Source organism: Oncorhynchus masou, chromosome 6 (genome assembly GCF_036934945.1).
Source record: "Oncorhynchus masou masou isolate Uvic2021 chromosome 6, UVic_Omas_1.1, whole genome shotgun sequence".
Lineage (NCBI taxonomy): Eukaryota > Metazoa > Chordata > Actinopteri > Salmoniformes > Salmonidae > Oncorhynchus > Oncorhynchus masou.
The window spans coordinates 60642503-60655079 of record NC_088217.1 but is presented as its reverse complement, the minus strand read 5'-3'; positions in this window follow the sequence as shown (position 1 = coordinate 60655079).

Sequence of the window (12577 nt, the reverse complement as noted above, 5' to 3'; positions counted from 1 at the left end):
GTCTGGCTGACTGACGGATCCTGGCTGACTGGCGGATCTGGAAGATCCTGGCTGACTGGCGGATCCTGGCTGACTGGCGGATCTGGAAGATCCTGGCTGACTGGCGGATCTGGAAGATCCTGGCTGACTGGCGGATCTGGAAGATCCTGGCTGACTGGCGGATCCTGGCTGACTGGCGGATCTGGAAGATCCTGGCTGACTGGGGGATCTGGAAGAGTCTGGCTGACTGGTGGATCCTGGCAGACTGGCGGCTCTGGCTGCTCCATGCTGACTGGCGGCTCTGGCTGCTCCATGCTGACTGGCGGCTCTGGCTGCTCCATGCTGACTGGCAGCTCTGGCTGCACTGAACAGGCAGTTGACTCCAGCAGCGCTGTAGAGGAGGAAGGCTTTGGCAGCACTAAACAGGCTGGAGACTCTGGTGGCGCAGGAGAGGAGGAAGGCTCTGGCAGCGCTGGAGAGGCGAGGCGCACTGTAGGCTTGATGCGTGGTGCTGGCACTGGTGGTACTGGGCCGAGGACACGCACAGGAAGCCTGGTGCGGGGAGCTGCCACCGGAGGGCTGGTGCGTGGAGGTGGTACTGGGTGGACCGGACCGTGCAGGCGCACTGGAGCTCTTGAGCACCGAGCCTGCCCAACCTTACCTGGTTGAATACTCCCGGTCGCTCTGCCAGTGCGGCGAGGTGGAATAGCCCGCACTGGGCTATGCAGGCAAACCGGTGACACCGTGCGCAAGGCTGGTGCCATGTAAGCCGGCCCAAGGAGACGCACTGGGGACCAGATGCGTAGAGCCGGTCTTCATGGCATTTGGCTCGACGCTCACTCTAGCCCGGCCGATACGCGGAGCTGGAATATACCGCACCGGGCTATGCACCCGCACTGGGGACACCGTGCGCACCACAGCATAACACGGTGCCTGCCCGGTCTCTCTAGCCCCCCGGTAACCACAGGAAGTTGACGCAGGTCTCCTACCTGGCTTCTCCATACTTCCTGTGAGCCTCCCCCAAGAAATTTTTGGGGCTGACTCCCGGGCTTCCATCCGCGTCGCCGTGCTGCCTCCTCATACCAGCGCCTCTCCGCTTTCTCTGCTTCCAGCTCTTCTTTGGGGCGGCGATATTCTCCTGGCTGTGCCCAGGGTCCTTTACCGTCCAGTTCGTCCTCCCATGTCCATTCCTCTTTGAGCTGCACCTTGGGGCGTCTACACTCCCCTGGTTTAGCCCAGGGTCCTCTCCCGTCGAGGATTTCTTCCCAAGTCCAGAAGTCCTTATTACGCTGCTCCTGCTGCTGCCCGTTACCACGCCGCTTGGTCCTGTTGTGGTGGGTGATTCTGTCACGGTTTTCTATAGGTGAAAGAGAGTCAGACCAAAATGCGGCGTGGCTATTACGATTCATGTTTAATGAAACAGAAGTAAACACGAATCAAATACAAAACAAACAAACGTAACACGAAAACCGAAACAGCCTAATACTGGTGCAAACTAGCACACGACAGACATAAGGACAATAAGGACAATCACCCACAAAACCCAACACCAAACAGGCTACCTAAATATGGTTCCCAATCAGAGACAATGACTAACACCTGCCTCTGATTGAGAACTATATCAGGCCAAACACAGAAACAGACAAACTAGACACAACATAGAATGCCCACTCAGATCACACCCTGACCAAACAAAACATATAAACATACAAAGCAAACTATGGTCAGGGTGTGACAATAACTGGTTGTACCACCTTTAGCTGCAATGACTCCAACTAAACACTTCCTGTAGTTGTTGATCAGTCTCTCTGTGGAGGAATTTTGGCCCACTCTTCCATGCAGAAGTGCTGTAACTCAGCGACATTTGTGAGTTTTCAACCATGAACTGCTCGTTTCAAGTCCTGCCACAACATCTCAATTGGGATTAGGTCTGGACTTTGACTAGGCCATTCCAAAACGTCAAATATGTTGCTTTTTGTAGCCATTTTCATGTAGACTTGATTGTGTGTTTTGGACCATTGTCATGCTTCATGACCCAGCTGCACTTCAGCTTCAGCTCACAGACAGATGGCCTGGCATTCTCCTGTAGAATTCTCTGAAACAGAGCAGAATTCATGGCTCCTTCTATTAAGGCAAGTCATCCAGGTCCTAAGGCAGCAAAGCATCGCTAAGCCATCACACCACCAGCACCATGCTTGATCGTTGGTATGAGTTTCTTACTGTGGAATGCAGTGTTTGATATAATTAGACCCATCTTGCCCAAAGAAGACATAGTGATGAATCGACTAATTCATAAATGTGTTAGTTGGCAGGCATATTGTTTGAGGTACAGTGCCTTCAGAAAATGTAGACTTTTCCCACATTTTTCTGTGTTACAGGCTGAATTTAAAATGGATTATGTGTCACTGTGTGTTCCAACCATTCTGAGAAAAATGCTGTTGTGTCAGTAAGTGCTTGCTATTGTTTAAGTTACACCACCAATACACCATAAGGTCAACAAAAAAAATTAAAAGCTGAAATGTCTTGAGTCAATGAGTATTCAACCCCTATGTTATGGCAAGCCAAATATATATTCAGGAGTACAAAATATGCTTCACAAGTCACATAATACATTGCATGGAATCAGTAATAACAGTGTTTAACATGATTTCTGCGGGGGTTTAACAAAATACTAACCTAAATGACAGAGTGAAAAGAAGGAAGCCTATACATAATACAAATATTCCAGAACATGCATCCTGTTTGCAATAAGGCACACACAATATGTGGCAAAGAAATGAACTTTATGCCCGGTATACAAAGCATTATGTTACGGGCAAATCCAACAAAACACATCACTGGGTACCACTCTTCATATTTTCAAGCATGGTGGTGGTTGCATCCTGTTATGGGTATGCTTGTCATCGGCAAGGACTAGGGAGGTTTTTTCTAATAAAAATAAATGGAATAGAGCTAAGCACAGGCAAAATCCTAGAGGAAAACCTGGATCAGTGTGCTTTTCACTAGACACTGGGAGACAAATTCACCTTTCAGCAGGACAATAACCTAAAATACAAGGCCAAATATACACTGGAGTTGCTTACCAAGAAGACATTGAATGTTCTGAATGTTATTTACAGTTTGAAGAGCTGAAGAGCTCAGTGACTTTCAACGTGGCACCGTCATAGGAATGGAAGGTCCCCGCAGCAATGTTCCAACATCTAGTGGAATGTCTTCCCAGAAGAGTGGAGGCTGTTATAGCAGAAAAGCGGGGACCACCACCATATTAATGCCCATGAATTTGGAATGTGATGATCAACAAGCAGTTGTCCACATCATTTTGGTCGTGTAGTGTATTTCTGTTTTTCATTTTCAATTCATTTGCTAATATATCTACATGTTTTTACTTTGTCATTATGGGGTTTTGTGTTTAATCCATTTTGAATTCAGGCTGTAAAACAAACTGTGGAATAAGTCAAGCAGTATGAATACATTCTGAAGGCACTATATATTTCCGTTTTGTGTTATAAAGATTCTAGAACATTAAGGGTGAGGGCACTGTTCCCATACTGCTCCCAGAACACATTCACGCACTCACGCATGCACAAACACTGTTCCCAAACTGCTGGTAGCCAAATGCACACACAGAGTGATAGAGAAACAGTGCTCCTGGGGGAGAGATGGAGAAAAGGGGATGAAGACAGACAGACAGGGCTGCAGGGGAGGTCACATGGATTACACATGTGTGATGATGAGGGAGAAAGTGAAAAAAAGGTCTGCAGGAGTTTTGGCAAGTAAAGGGAGTTTTCTGTGAATCCTAAGGGGAATATTACTAGGAACTCTGCAACTGTGACGAGAGAAAGGGGTGAGCAGAGAATGAAAGAGGGAGCGTGGGGTGGGGGGCAGAGAGAGGGAGAGAGGTTAATAGTAGTGGAAGAACTCAGTCGGGACCAATGCCATAGTATTTATTTTTAGGACTGCACTAACATAGATAGACAGAGAGAAATAATGAGGGAAAGGAGAGGGGAAGGGAGGGAGGGAAAAGAGAGGGAATGGAGAGCTGTTCCAGATGCCAGAGGAGTCTTATGACTGTATGTTCAGCGTGGCACATAGCTGCCTGGTGTTATGCGAGACCTCGCCATGTAGGGCAGAGCACTGGCAAGGAACCATACTAGTCAGTTGGTGCCAGCACTTGACCCAAAACCTGACACCATGCGTGCCAGCGACATTCACAACCCCAGTCATTCATTGGGTGAAGTTCTGAGAAACACTGAGGCCAGTCTTATATGGCAAACTGCAGCTGCTTGTGAGTGTCACATGAAATGTAACAGCGTATGTGCTTGCAATAGCGGCCCGATGAAATATGGTTTGCCAATGGAACTATGCACATAGGAGCTTTGCAGACTCAATTTGTTTATTACAAGCTTCGAAACCTAATTATGGGTTATCATGACCAAATTATATTGGCAGCGACGTAAACTGAAATGATTGATGTACTTGAAGACAGAAATTGATTGAATATCAATCATTCATACGAATACGTATAAAATGTGTCCAATAACAATAAAATGCATGTAAAGCTGGATGAAATTCTGATTTTAAAAAGTACTCTGGGAATAAGAAGATTTATTGTGAGAGTTCACCTGAGTTCCTCCAGGAATGGGAGGGACAGGGAGCTCAAATTCTGATGACTCACTGAACTCCTAGCATTTCGCAGCCTATTTCACACAGAGAGAAGGGAGGTCCACAGGGCACTCTGGCCTAGCACTGCTGGATACTCTAGCCTTGCTATGTGGTTCCAAATTATGCTACAAATTAATACTCTTTAGCATTTTGCCTTAGCTTTCCATTTCCATTTTTAAGTTGCTTAAGAAGAGTTAGCTCAAATACCAATAAGTTAATAGGCATTTGAACTTACTCTTATGCAACATAAAAATGTTACATACTTGATACTTGATATTTACGAATGCCCTCCATCTCAAATAAAAACTGATTCCATGTCAAAGTTATTCTTAAATGTAAGACGCTAATATGGTAAAATATATGTAAAAATGGAAGAGCTGAGGCCTATAGAAAGCAGTTAGTTGTGTTAAAGAAATCTATATAAAGAGGGGGGTGGGAATGGAAAGCTGTAAGTGCTCTCAGAACAGGCTCGTAAACGTTCCTACTTTTGTACCTAATTGCAGACTGTATCGCGACTGTAATTCAATGCCATAGGAGGTAGGAGTCACTTGATGCTTCCAAAATGGCACCCTTATTCCCTACATAGTACACTACTTTTGACCAGTGTGCACAAAACCTGTCTTCTCTTGAGAGCCAGGTGTGCCTTCAGCGGCCTTTCTCAATAGCAAGGCTATCAAATCAAATTTTATTTGTCACATACACATGGTTAGCAGATGTTAATGCGTGTGGCGAAATGCTTGTGCTTCTAGTTCTGACAATGCAGTAATAACCAAAGAGTAATCTAACCTAACAATTCCACAACTACCTTATACACAGAAGTGTAAAGGGATAAAGAATATGTACATAAAGATATATGAATGAGTGATGGTACAGAACGGCATAGGCAAGATGCAGTACATGGTATCGAGTACAGTATGTACATATGAGATGAGTAATGTAGGGTATGTAAGCATTATATTAAGTGGCATAGTTTAAAGTGCCTGGTGATACATTTTTTACATACATTTCCATTATTAAAGTGAGCTGGAGTTGAGTCAGTATGTTGACAGCAGCCACTCAATGTTAGTGGTGGCTGTTTAACAGTCTGATAGCCTTGAGATAGAAGCTGTTTTTCAGTCTCTCGGTCCCAGCTTTGATGCACCTGTATTGACCTCGCCTTCTGGATGATAGCGGGGTGAACAGGCAGTGGCTCGGGTGGTTGTTGTCCTTGATGATCTTTATGGCCTTCCTGTGACATCGGGTGGTGTAGGTGTCCTGGAGGGCAGGTATTTTGCCCCCGGTGATGCGTGTGCAAACCTCACTACCCCCTGGTGAGCCTTACAGTTGTGGGCGGAGCAGTTACCGTATCAGGTGGTGATACAGCCTGACAGGATGCTCTCGATTGTGCATCTGTACACGTTTGTGAGTGATTTTGGTGACAAGCCAAATTTCTTCAGCCTCCTGAGGTTGAAGAGGCGCTGCTGCACCTTCTTCACCTTCTTTGCTGTCTGTGTGGGTGGACCAATTCAGTTTGTCTGTGATGTGTATGCCGAGGAACTTAAAGCTTACTACCCTCTCCACTCCTGTTCCATCGATGTGGATAGGGGGGTGTTCCCTCTGCTGTTTCCTGAAGTCCACAATCATCTCCTTAGTTTTGTTGACGTTGAGTGTGAGGTTATTTTCCTGACACCACACTCCGAGGGCCCTCACCTCCTCCCTGTAGGCCGTCTCGTCGTTGTTGGTAATCAAGCCTACCACTGTAGTGTCCTCTGCAAACTTGATGATTGAGTTGGAGGCGTGCGTGGCCACGCAGTCGTGGGTAAACAGGGAGTACAGAAGAGGGCTCAGAACGCACCCTTGTGGGGCCCCAGTGTTGAGGATCAGCGGGGTAGAATGTTGTTGCCTACCCTCACCACCTGGGGGCGGCCCGTCAGGAAGTCCAGTACCCAGTTGCACAGGGCGGGGTCGAGACCCAGGGCGAGCTTGGAGCTGCATCCCTGTCTCACCCCTCGGTCCCGTGGAAAGAAATTAGTGGGTTTTTTTGCCAATTTTAACGGCACACTTGTTTGTGTAGATGGATTTTATAATGTCGTATGTTTTTCTCATCACCACTCTCTCCCCCTCTCATGCACATACCCAAGATCATTAGCCAATCAATAAAGCTTTGTATATCATCCATTGTTTCATTTCTGGCCTGAATTCCCTCTTACATCCCTGAAAGACCCCCAATGCAATACTGCAATCAATTAGGAATGCATTGAGCATTAAGGGTAGGTAAGCTGTTTTAAAATGTTTACCCCCCACTACCTCTCTGTCTTTTCACTCTCTCTTTTTGAACCCACTGCCCTTTGTTTTGAAGAGGTTGTGAAGGCTGCATAATCTGTGGTCTGGTCACTTTGTGTCGTCCCCCCATCTGGGTATTCATTCAAGATTGGCCTCATAGATTACAACGATGCCCAAAGTCAAATAGCACTTTAAATGCAATTTGATTCCCCTGGAAAATCTATTGCCATAGCGATGCTCGTCATGGATCCAAATCCTGGTCATAGATTTCCAATGATGTATGCGCTTGATATGCAGCACTTGTCCAGGCATGACGTTTGTTGTTGTTCATCTGAAGGCCACAATCACCTCCAGTATAAAATGACTGGCCAGTGTACTAGCGTTTGCACTGCTCCTGCAGTGAAGAATCGTTGTACTACTGAGTGCACATTTGATTTATTTAACTGTTACACTGGAGCTAGATGCTGAGTTTCTGGTTTAGGAAACATACAGATGGCATAGATTTTCTTGTGGCTCACTCTTCTACATTTCCTAAATGAAAACAAAAGAGTATGACTATGTCGTGTCTTTGGCTATGCCGGATTAAGTGATTAATATTACCTGATTGAGCTAATCATGTAAATGTAATTAACTAGAGAGTCGGGCACCACAAAATAATATCAAATCAAATCAAAATGTATTTGTCACATACACATGGTTAGCAGATGATAATGCGAGTGTAGCGAAATGCTTGTGCTTCTAGTTCCGACAATGCAGTAATAACCAACAAGTAATCTAACTAACAATTCCTAAACTACTGTCTTATACACAGTGTAAGGGGATAAAGAATATGTACATAAGGATATATGAATGAGTGATGGCACAGAGCAGCATAGGCAAGATACAGTAGATGGTATCGAGTACAGTATATACATATGGGATGAGTATGTAAACAAAGTGGCATAGTTAAAGTGGCTAGTGATACATGTATTACATAAGGATGCAGTCGATGATATAGAGTACAGTATTTACGTATGCATATGAGATGAATAATGTAGGGTAAGTAACATTATATAAGGTAGCATTGTTTAGCTAGTGATATATTTACATCATTTCCCATCAATTCCCATTATTAAAGTGGCTGGAGTTGAGTCAGTGTCAGTGTGTTGGCAGCAGCCACTCAATGTTAGTGGTGGCTGTTTAACAGTCTGATGGCCTTGAGATAGAAGCTGTTTTTCAGTCTCTCGGCCCCAGCTTTGATGCACCTGTACTGACCTCGCCTTCTGGATGATAGCGGGGTGAACAGGCAGTGGCTCAGGTGGTTGATGTCCTTGATGATCTTTATGGCCTTCCTGTAACATCGGGTGGTGTAGGTGTCCTGGAGGGCAGGTATTTATATTTATAGAGGCGTTATCTTCCGAATAAACTCTTAAAGACCTAGTAATATTTTACATCAATAGCAGTCAATATTAATCGTCATCTTAATTCAGTCTCTTAATTCAATCTGAAAGTTGTACATTCTTAGTTATCTGCACGAACCCTGGCTAACAAGTTGAATCAGCAATACAAAATTGGGTTTAACCTCTTGAAACTCTAGGGGCGCAATTTCATTTTTGGATGAAAAACGTTCCCGTTTTAAACAAGATATTTTGTCACAAAAAGATGCTCGACTATGCATATAATTGGTAGCTTTGGTAAGAAAACACTCTGACGTTTCCAGAACTGCAAAGATATTTTCTGTGCGTGCCCTAGAACGTGAGCTTCAGGCAAAACCAAGATGAGACGGCATCCAGGAAATGAGCAGGATTTGAGGCTCTGTTTTCCATTGTCTCCTTATATGGCTGTGAATGCGAGAGGAGTAAGTCTGCCCTTTCTGTCGTTTCCCCAAGGTGTCTGCAGCATTGTGACGTATTTGTAGGCATATCATTGGAAGATTGACCATAAGAGACCACATTTACCAGGTGTCCGCCCGGTATCCTGCACCGAAATTGGTGCGCAAAAGTCAGCTGCAAGTATTTTTCCACAGAATTCAGAGAAGAATGCAGGCTTCCACGAACGATATATCAATGAAGAGATATGTGAAAAAACACCTTGAGGATTGATTCCAAACAACGTTTGCCATGTTTCGTTCGATATTATGGAGTTAATTCGGAAAAAGTTTGACGTTGTAGGTGACTGAATTTTCGGTTCGTTTCGGTAGCCAAATGTGATGTACAAAACGGAGCGATTTCTCCTACACACAGACGCTTTCAGGAAAAACTGCGCATTTGGTATGTAACTGAGAGTCTCCTCATTGAAAACATCCGAAGCTCTTCAAAGGTAAATGATTTTATTTATTTGGTTATCTGGTTTTTGTGAAAATGTTGCGTGCTAAATGCTACTCAAAATGCTAAGGTAGCTTAGCATACTCTTACACAAATTAGTCAATTGCTATGGTTCAAAAGCATATTTTGAAAATCTGAGATGACAGTGTTGTTAAGAAAAGGCTAAGCTTGAGAGCAGGCGCATTATTTTCATTTTATTTGCGATTTTCAGAAATCGTTAATGTTGCGTTATGCTAATGAGCCTGAGGCTTTAGTCACGATCCCGGATCCGGGATGGGGAGTTTCAATAGGTTAATTATTTATTTACTAAATACCTAACTAATCACACAGAATTACACATACCCATATTTAAATCATAACTTGATTACAAATTACGTCAAAACGGAACAGATATGACAGCTGGTTACACAAAAGAAGAGGGGCTGAGTGAAAGAGTGGGAAGACTGAGGAACAAAGGGTGAAGCTGTGCTATCGTAAATACAGTATCTTATGCATTCTACATTACCTCTCCATTTGGAAAAGGAAAATGCAATAAATATTTACTCTGAGCTGCGCTCGGTAGGTTGGTGGTACATGGAAGGCTGTGTTGCCCAACCGAGTCTGTGGTACATGGAAGGCTGTGTTGCCCAAAGAATGTCTCTGCTGGTAAATTGAATACGTTGTAAGTAACGTCGGTGTGGTAGACGGGATACTCTGCCTGTTCCTTCCTAACCCTCGTTTGCAGCGGCTGTTGCTAATTTAACGGCCCGGATGTATCACTTCTGTAGTGAATAAGAGTTCAAAGTTCATACCATTCGCAACCAAAGCTCACGCTGATGTTAGCTTCATTCTGTAGTTATTATCTGAACCATTCTGACATCGGACCGTCGTCATCCCGTTCTCGGAACAGGAAGTTATATTGTCGTCAAGGCTTTATATAGGAAGGGAGAGGAGGGTTTGTTTAAAAAGTTTTATAGCCCATGTCCCTTCACAGGGGCGGGCCACTGATTGAGCAGAGCCCTACCTTATGAAATCTCAAAGTTCACATTTTAGAAGCTAAAATCACATTTCATCCCATCACAAATAATTTCATATTCAAACATTTAAATTGAACAACAATTCCATGTGAATCCGATAACTCTGTGTAGACTTTCCACTGTAGAGATTGTCATCTCATTGATGAGAATGTCTCAGATGACAACCGAACTGACATCATATTCATTAAGTACCACCGCATATGTTCAATTGGTCAGATTACCAGAATATAGTTCATTTCCCCCCACCTTCTGATGTTCCCAGAATCTCTATGTTAACCAAGGGTTTTGCAAATGTAACATCAGTAGGGTAGCAGAGGAAAAGGGGGGGGGGGGGGTATTTATGACTGTCATAAACATACCCCCCGGCCAACGTCATGACAACTAACTGGAGAGGCCCACTAACCCATAGAGGCACCTTTACATCTTCATTCATTCACGAGGCTCCATTTAGCCTAGTGTTAATGTTAAGTGTAGGCCATACATTGGTCATCTGTTCAAAGAAATTGTCATATTTTTTTATTTGTGAGTGTATTCAGTTGCTCTGTGTGATATTGGGTAACATAGCTGTGAAAGTGATGTCTCGTGTCTGTCACAGGGAAGTGACTGAAGTCAAAGTTTCAACAGTCAGCAAAACCCTACACTTCATAGGCTTATACCTTCCCTTCCTTCCTCTATGCATTAGAGCTGTAGTTCTCAACATGGGATATTAGTACCCCTGGGGGTATCTTTCTCCCTCACAGTTCAAATACGCCGGCCATGATGGGCATGAGCCAGATTCACTGACATGGCCTTTCCTTTCACCAGACTTTGGGTCATAAGGCTCCCAGCTAAGCTGGAAAAAAACATCCGCAGCTTTTCAAAGCTGCTTGCTTAGTGCCCCTCATGCTCGTGTGGATGATTGCATCACAATCCAGTCGACAGGATGTGGGAGTTAGAGCAACGGAAAAGCAATACCAGCTGTAGACTCCCCAGGAAATTAGTATTGTCTGAGTGTAACTAAGAATAATGCACTTATTCAGGCATAGTGTCTCAGAATTAGGCCCTGTATATAAAAAATAAGCTTTCAAGAGCAAAATGGCTCATAGATACGTGGCCGTGACACATATACAGGAAGTTACTCACAATAACATTATTCAGCTGTTATTACAACGATTACTAGTGTACTCAGGAGTATATGAGACCTGCGACTCCCCCTGGTGGCTGAAACATTACACCTCAGACCAACTGGAAAGGATATTGAGCAGTAGCCAACTTTGACAAAGACGTAATTGAAAGGAGGCCACTATAGTCACGTGCAGTGATCATTGTTTGTAATAATCTCATCCCAAGGCTATTCCACATGAGCTTAGAGGAAGTATAGTGCAGAAGAATTATCATTGACATTCCAGAAATCAGTACAGTGCCTTGGCAACAGACTCCAGTGTTTTCTATTTTTTCTCATGAGTACGTCAACTAGATAAGTCAATTTGTCAAGAGTGATGGTCTCAAATTCAGTGTGTATGATCAATAAGAAACACCTAACCCAAATAAAGGGTTCCCTTTAGCTATATACAGCATCTTTTATTCTATGGACAAAGACATTTCACAAAGACCATTCAAGATCTTTCGGATCTTGGGGTCACTTAGCGATGTCCTTGTCTTTTAAAAGAAAAGCACATTTTTTGTTCAAAATAACAAATTGATCAGAAATACAGTATAGACATTGTTAATGTTGTAAATGACTATTGTAGCTGGAAACGGATGATTTTCCATAGTTACTGGCCATTGAGCCTGTAATCGAACCCACCAATGCGGATGCTCCAGATACTTAACTAGTCTAAAGGACAGTTATTGCTTCTTTTATCAGCACAAGTTTTCAGCTGTGCTAATGTAACAGTATAATTTTAAATCGTCCCCTCGCCCACACCAGGGACCTTCTGCACACATCAACAACAGTCACCCTCGAAGCGTCGTTACCCATCGCTCCACAAAAGCCGTGGCCCTTGCAGAGCAAGGGGAACTACTACTTCAAGGTCTCAGAGCAAGTGACGTCACCGATTGAAACACTATTTAGTGCACACCGCTAACTAAGCTAGCCGTTTCACATCCGTTACACTAACAATTGCAGAAGGGTTTTCTAATGATCAATTAGCCTTTTAAAATGATAAACTTGGATTAGATCAAATGCCATTAGAACACAGGAGTGATGGTTGCTGATAATGGGCCTCTGTACACTTACATAGATCTTTTTTTTTAAATATAATATCTGCCCATTCCAGTTACAATAGTAATTTACAACTAATGTCTACACTATTTCTGATCAATTTCAAGTTATTTAAAAAAAATTTTTGTCTGAGTGCTTTTCTTAAAAAAACA